This window comes from Lolium rigidum, chromosome 1 (genome assembly GCF_022539505.1).
Source record: "Lolium rigidum isolate FL_2022 chromosome 1, APGP_CSIRO_Lrig_0.1, whole genome shotgun sequence".
NCBI classification, from domain to species: Eukaryota; Viridiplantae; Streptophyta; class Magnoliopsida; order Poales; family Poaceae; genus Lolium; species Lolium rigidum.
Window position 1 is genome coordinate 70,496,384 of NC_061508.1, and position 6,578 is coordinate 70,502,961.

Below are 6,578 nucleotides of genomic sequence, written 5' to 3' on the forward strand. Positions count from 1 at the left end.
ACTGTCGTCATGCTTAATATTCTGGAATTAATCATGAAAATTGTACCTAATTATCCAACAATCCAAAAACCTAATTGTAGGCAATTTCCTGAGTTAACAATGGTTGGTTTTTCCGATGCACTGAGGCCGGATAAGTTTACCGGTGTGCACTTTAAGAGGTGGCAGGTTAAGGCCATGCTCGGCTTACCCATCCGAAAGTGTTCGAAGTTACCGATGGTTTACTCGAAGGAACTATATCCGACCAAGATCAGAACAAGTTCAAGGAAAACAATACTCTCTTCGTCGGATGCGTTCTGAGTATTCTTGCCGATCGTCCGTGTGATGTGTACATGCACATAACGGACGGTAAAGAGCTCCGGGATGCACTCGAATGCTAAATTCGGTGCAACCGATGCGAAAGATGAACTGTACATCATGGAGAGCTTCCATGACATCGGGATGGTAAACAACCGTTCCGTAGTCGAACAAGCTCATGAGATACGAGTGCATTGCGAAAGAGCTTGAACTCCTTAAGTGTGCCTTACCTGACAAGTTTGTGGCTGGATGCATTATCGCTAAGTTCCCCCTTCATGCAGGAACGTTGCCACAACTCTCAAACACAAGAGACAAGATATATTACTTGAAAAACTAATAGCGTCTCTTGATGTTGAGGAGAAAGCTTGGGCTAAGGATACTACTGAGAAATGAGAGGGTCAGTCTAGTGCCAACATGGTGCGAAGAAACCCTACGAAGCAAGAACAAAGGGAATAACAAGCCCTCCTTCAATAAGCCTATGAAGACTACAACCTTCAAGAAGAAGAAGATGATAAACAAAGCAGATCTGAGCTGCTATACGTGTGGAGAGACTGGCCACTTTTCTAAGGACTGTCCAGAGAGGGCAGACCGTAAGAAAAAGACGAGGTAAGTCAACACGGTGACCGCTAGCAATGCTGATGGGTACGGTAATCTCTTTACTGTTCTTTCGGTATTTCAATCTCCATGTTGGTGGATTGATACAGGTGCTAATGTTCATGTGTGTGCTGACATATCCATGTTCACTTCTTACCAGGTCGCCCGGGATTCTTCCGTCTTGATGGGGAATGGGTCACATGATTCTGTTCGTGGTGTTGGCACGGTAGATCTGAAGTTCACTTCGGGAAGATCGTGCAGCTGAGGAACATGCAGCATGTCCCTACTATGAACAAGAATCTCGTTAGCGGCTCCCTTCTATGCAGAGATGGGTTTAAGGTTGTTTTAGAGTCGAATAAAGTAGTTGTTTCCAAGTTTGGATAATTTATTGGTAAAGGCTATGAGTGCGGAGGCTTGTTCCGCTTTTCGCTTTCTGATTTCAGTAATAAGTGTGTGAACCATATTTGTGGCAATGTTAGTGATGATACCAGTGTTTGGCATTCTCGTTTATGTCACATTAATTTTGGTTTAATGTCTCGGCTATCCAGTTTAAGTTTAATTCCGAATTTCACCATTGCCAAAGGTTCTAAGTGCCATAGTTGTGTGCAATCAAAGGTGGAAAGAAACTTGGCACCTCTAGAACTCATACATTCTGATCTATGCGAGATGAATGGTGTGTTGACAAAAGGTGGAAAGAGATATTTCATGACATTGATTGATGATGCGACTAGATTTTGCTATGTTTATTTGTTGCGAACTAAAGATGAAGCTTTAGACTACTTTAAAATTTATAAGGCCGAAGTTGAAAATCAACTAAAGAGAAAGATCAAGCGTCTTAGGTCGGATCGTGGTGGCGAATATTTTCCTAAAATCTTTGATGAATTCTGTGAGGAACATTGCATTATTCATGAGAGGACGCCTCCCTATTCACCCCAATCAAAAGGGGTTGCCGAGAGGAAAAACGCACGCCGACCGACTTGGTGAATTCCATGTTAGCCACCGCTGGTTTATCTAAGGCATGGTGGGGGAGGCTTTATTGACTTCATGTCATGTCCTGAATAGAGTTCCTAACAAGAATAAAGATAAAACCCCTTACGAGGAGTGGGCCGGGAGAAAACCATCACTTTCGTATTTGCGCACATGGGGATGTTTGGCGAAAGTCAATATTCCAATTACTAAGAAGCGCAAACTTGGACCAAAGACAGTCGATTGTATCTTTCTAGGTTATGCTCCTCGGAGTGTAGGATATAGATTTTTAGTAGTTCAATCCAAGGTACCTGATATGCATGTTGATACTATTATGGAATCTCGTGATGCAACATTTTTTGAGAATATGTTTCCTATGAAAGATATGCATAGCATTGCTAGAATTTCTACTGAGATAATTCCTGAGTCTAGTACATCTAATGAGTATTTTGAACAATCACATGAGAATGTTACTTGAGAAGGATGACAATGAAGCTCCTAAACGGAGCAAGAGACGAAGGATTGAAAAATTCTTTGGTGATGATTTCATTGTGTACCTTGTGGATGATACTCCCACGTCCATTGCAGAGGCATATGCATCTCCAGATGCAGATGACTGGAAAGAAGTTGTCCATAATGAGATGGACTCGATTCTTTCTAATGGAACTTGGGAGCTATCGTAACGACCCCATGGATGCAAGCCCGTGGGCTGCAAATGGGTGTTCAAGAAGAAGCTAAGACCTGATGGTACTATTGAGAAGTACAAGGCGCGGCTTGTAGCTAAAGGCTACACACGGAGAGAAGGCGAAGATTACTTCGATACCTATTCACTCGTCGCTAGACTTACCACCATTCGAGTATTACTGTCCATGGTTGCCTCCTATGGTCTTATCGTTCATCAAATGGACGTAAAGACAGCTTTTCTTAATGGAGAGTTGGAAGAGGAAATCTATATGGATCAGCCTGATGGGTTTGTAGTAAAAGGTGAAGAAAGAAAGGTGTGCAAGTTGCTGAAATCTTTATATGGCCTGAAACAAGCACCTAAGCAATGGCATGAGAAGTTTGACAGAACTTTGACTTCGGTAGGCTTTGTTGTCAATGAGGCTGACAAGTGCGTTTACTATCGCCATGGTGGGGGCGAAGGTGTTATACTGTGTTTGTATGTGGATGATATTCTGATATTTGGTACAAACATGAAAGTAATACACGAGGTCAAGTCTTTCTTGTCAAAGTGCTTTGATATGAAAGATCCGGGAGAAGCTGATGTGATTCCGAACATCAAGCTTATTAAGAACGAGAGTGGGATTACTCTAACACAATCCCATTATGTTGAGAAGATCTTGAGCCGGTTCGGCTATATTGATAGCAAGTCTTCTCCAACACCTTATGATCCCAGTGTGACATTACGCAAGAACCGGAGGATTGCCGTAGATCAACTGAGATACTCTCAGATTGTTGGCTCACTCATGTACTTAGTAAGCGCGACTAGACCGGACATCTCTTTTGCTGTTGGCAAGTTGAGTAGGTTCATGTCAAACCCGGGTACTGATCATTGGCATGCACTTGATAGGGTCATGCGCTACCTATGTGGTACAATGAGTTATGGGATTCACTATTCGGGGCACCCAGCTGTGCTTGAAGGATATAGTGATTCGAATTGGATCTCGGATGTAGCTGATCCGTACGCCACAAGTGGGTATGTATTTACCTTTGGAGGTGGCACAAGTATCATGGAGATCTTGCAAGCAAACCATATTGACGAGGTCAACTATGGAAGCAGAACTCATCGCTTTAGACACAACCACCGTTGAATCGGAATGGTTGCGTGAGCTCTTGATGGACTTGCTCGTGGTTGAAAAACCTGTTCCGGCAATCCTTTTGAATTGTGACAATCAAATTGTAATTGTCAAAGTGAACAATTCTAAGGATAACGCGAAGTCATCAAGACACGTCAAGAGACGTTTGAAGTCTGTCGGGAAATTGCGAAACTCCGGAGTAATAACTCGTTACATATATTCAAACGAGACAAAAACCCGGCGGATCCCTTTACAAAGGGACTATCACGTAATGTGATAGAAAGTGCATCGAGGGAGATGGGTTTGAGACCCGTTGATGTTACACCATAGTGGTAACCCAACCTTTGTGATCGGAGATCCCGTGAATTAGGACCCGGGAAGAACAAACTAGTGGTTTAATTGAGGAGAGTATTATGTAACCCTCTCTATGTGAAGATGCACAACTCTCAATTGCTGTAAGGCAGGTTGGCAAAAGCCTTAATGTGTTTATGTTGTCCTACAGAGCATTCTTGAAATAACACACCTATATGAGTCCGATTGTTAAACGTCGCAATCTATGAGATTTGGGTGATCTCTAGTGAACTCATGAAGAGACCACGAAGTATGACGCATATGCTTCACCCGCGGGGTAGGCTACTAGCAGCCATGTACTGGTCATGACTTTGAGTGAAACCCTGTTCACGCAAAACTTGCAATTCAAGGCTTAGTCCATTGTTCAAGTGTGAATGGATGTAGCTTAAGGTTCTAGGCGAAAGTTCAACTTAACAGTCTCCGCTGAAACACTGGTATATAAACAAGCAGAGAGTATTGGTAAATCTCTAAATGGAGATTTGAGATCTGGTGGGGGATTGTTGAAATATTGGGCCTACACTTAATGGCCCATACTAGATTTCAGATTTTCCCTATAAATCTCAAAGCCCACTTAGTGGCAGCCTTGTGAGTTTGAGCCCAAGTTTGTGGCAGCTCACTAGGGAGTGGCAAGAGGTGGGAAGTTTAGTCCCACATGGAAAGTTGGGAGGAAGTTAGACCACCTTATAAGGTGGGTTGTTCCACCACTAGTAAGTGAGTGAGAAAAGGAGTGCTACACGCGCGCGCTCCTCCTCCTCGCTCGTCTCGACTCGACACGTCACGTCACGACGCGCGCGCCGCGCTCGTGGTGAGTGGATTGAGCCTCGAGCCGAGACTTTCCTTACTTTTTGCAGCTCAGGAAAACGAACATAGTCCTAGACGGACGCGTCGCAGTTAGTCGGTTCGGGTCGCTCCCGGATCGTGGGCTATCTGTAACCCACGTTGCCTAGGGTTTCCTGAGCCTATATAATCTCCTGCCCGGCTACCGCATAATCACATCTAATACACGAGTTAGGGTTTCCACCTCTCTCTGCTTGCGCCGCTATCGTAGCCTACTCCATCCCGCGCGCCGACGTGCATTGGCGAACGGGAGAGCAGGTCTCCGGAACCACTCGTCCTTGCGATCCTATACGGGAGAGGGCGAATTAGGTTTTTGGGAAGCGCTCTGCGCGACTGCTCAAGCTCTTCATCACGGGTCGCCTTCCGTCCAAGTCGGGCGGTGCTGCCTACCGCCGTCTTCAACGCCGTCTACTACGACCCGTCGTCCCCGTCATCAACAACGTTACTGCTGCAACATCGTCTGCTACACCTTCACCGCCACCTCCACCAGATCGGTACGTGCGACATATCTCGATCCGGTTAGCGATGGATGTTGTATCGTTTGCTCTGCTACTGTTCATGTTGATCACTGCATCTAGTATGTTCGAGTTTCACATGTTAGTAGTTACTGTCGTCATGCTTAATATTCTGGAATTAATCATGGAAATTGTACCTAATTATCCAACAAGAGGAACCGGGCCTTGCAGCGCTGGGATAAGGTTCAGTTTGAAATTTGAATGGAGCTGGGAGGCGGCCATTGGAAATTGGAGGCGGCACCGGCGGGACGAAAATCTTATACGACCAGGTCGTATGGCCAAGATTGCTGGACCACCTTCCGCAGACACACGTGAACAACCGAATCTCAAAGCAGATAGGCAAGATTGACCCCGATTCAGAATCCCCAATCTACCGCTCCCCCGACCCCATGCATGTTATCCCGCCGGCAGCTACTAGCGAGCCGCCGTAGTGTTCTTCCCCGCCGTAATACGGACCACGCTCAGCCCCCGGTAGCTCGTCCCTGGCAATGGGAGCACCTTTGTTCGATCCCCTCTGCTCTCCACAATCTTCCGCAGCAAAGCACTCTGTCCACGGCCTCCCTCCTCGACACCCGCTCGCAGCACCATCCGCGGCCTAGCAACCCTCCTCGACGCCTCGCTCGCGGCAGTCGGCCGACCGCTCTGCGTGCTTGTCCCCGTCGGCTTTACTGCTGGGCTGCGGAAATACGCCTGGAAGTTGCGGAGCCATGGATTGGGAATTGGTAGGCATGAAACAGGGCCGGTTTTGCCACGCTGCTTTGAGATTCGGTTGGCTACGTGTCTGTCGTGGAAGGTGGTCCAGCGAACTGGCCTATACGACCAGGTCGTATATGATTTTCTTCCGCGCTGGCTTGCACATGCGGAGCAACGAGGACAAACAAGTACGCGCGCTGGATCGACGAGCCGAACGACGAGCGGTGGGCCGGCGGTTTGGTGGGACGTGTGGGTGGGCCGATACGAGACGCGACTTGACAAACCGGCTGTAGCTACAGCCGGATGTCATATAGTTTTTTTTCCTTCACATAATGTAACTTGTTATGCGTGCGCTTGGGCCCTTTTGGTTTGGTATACGTACACGTACCGACGTACGTACGCTATATATACGTGGCAGCAGTCGACACGCAAGACTTACACAAGTATATTGATCGTCACCTATACCTCCTCGCTCGTCGTGCATTAGCTGCCGGCCGAGAATTTCATACACGACGTAAGTGAGTGCATGGGC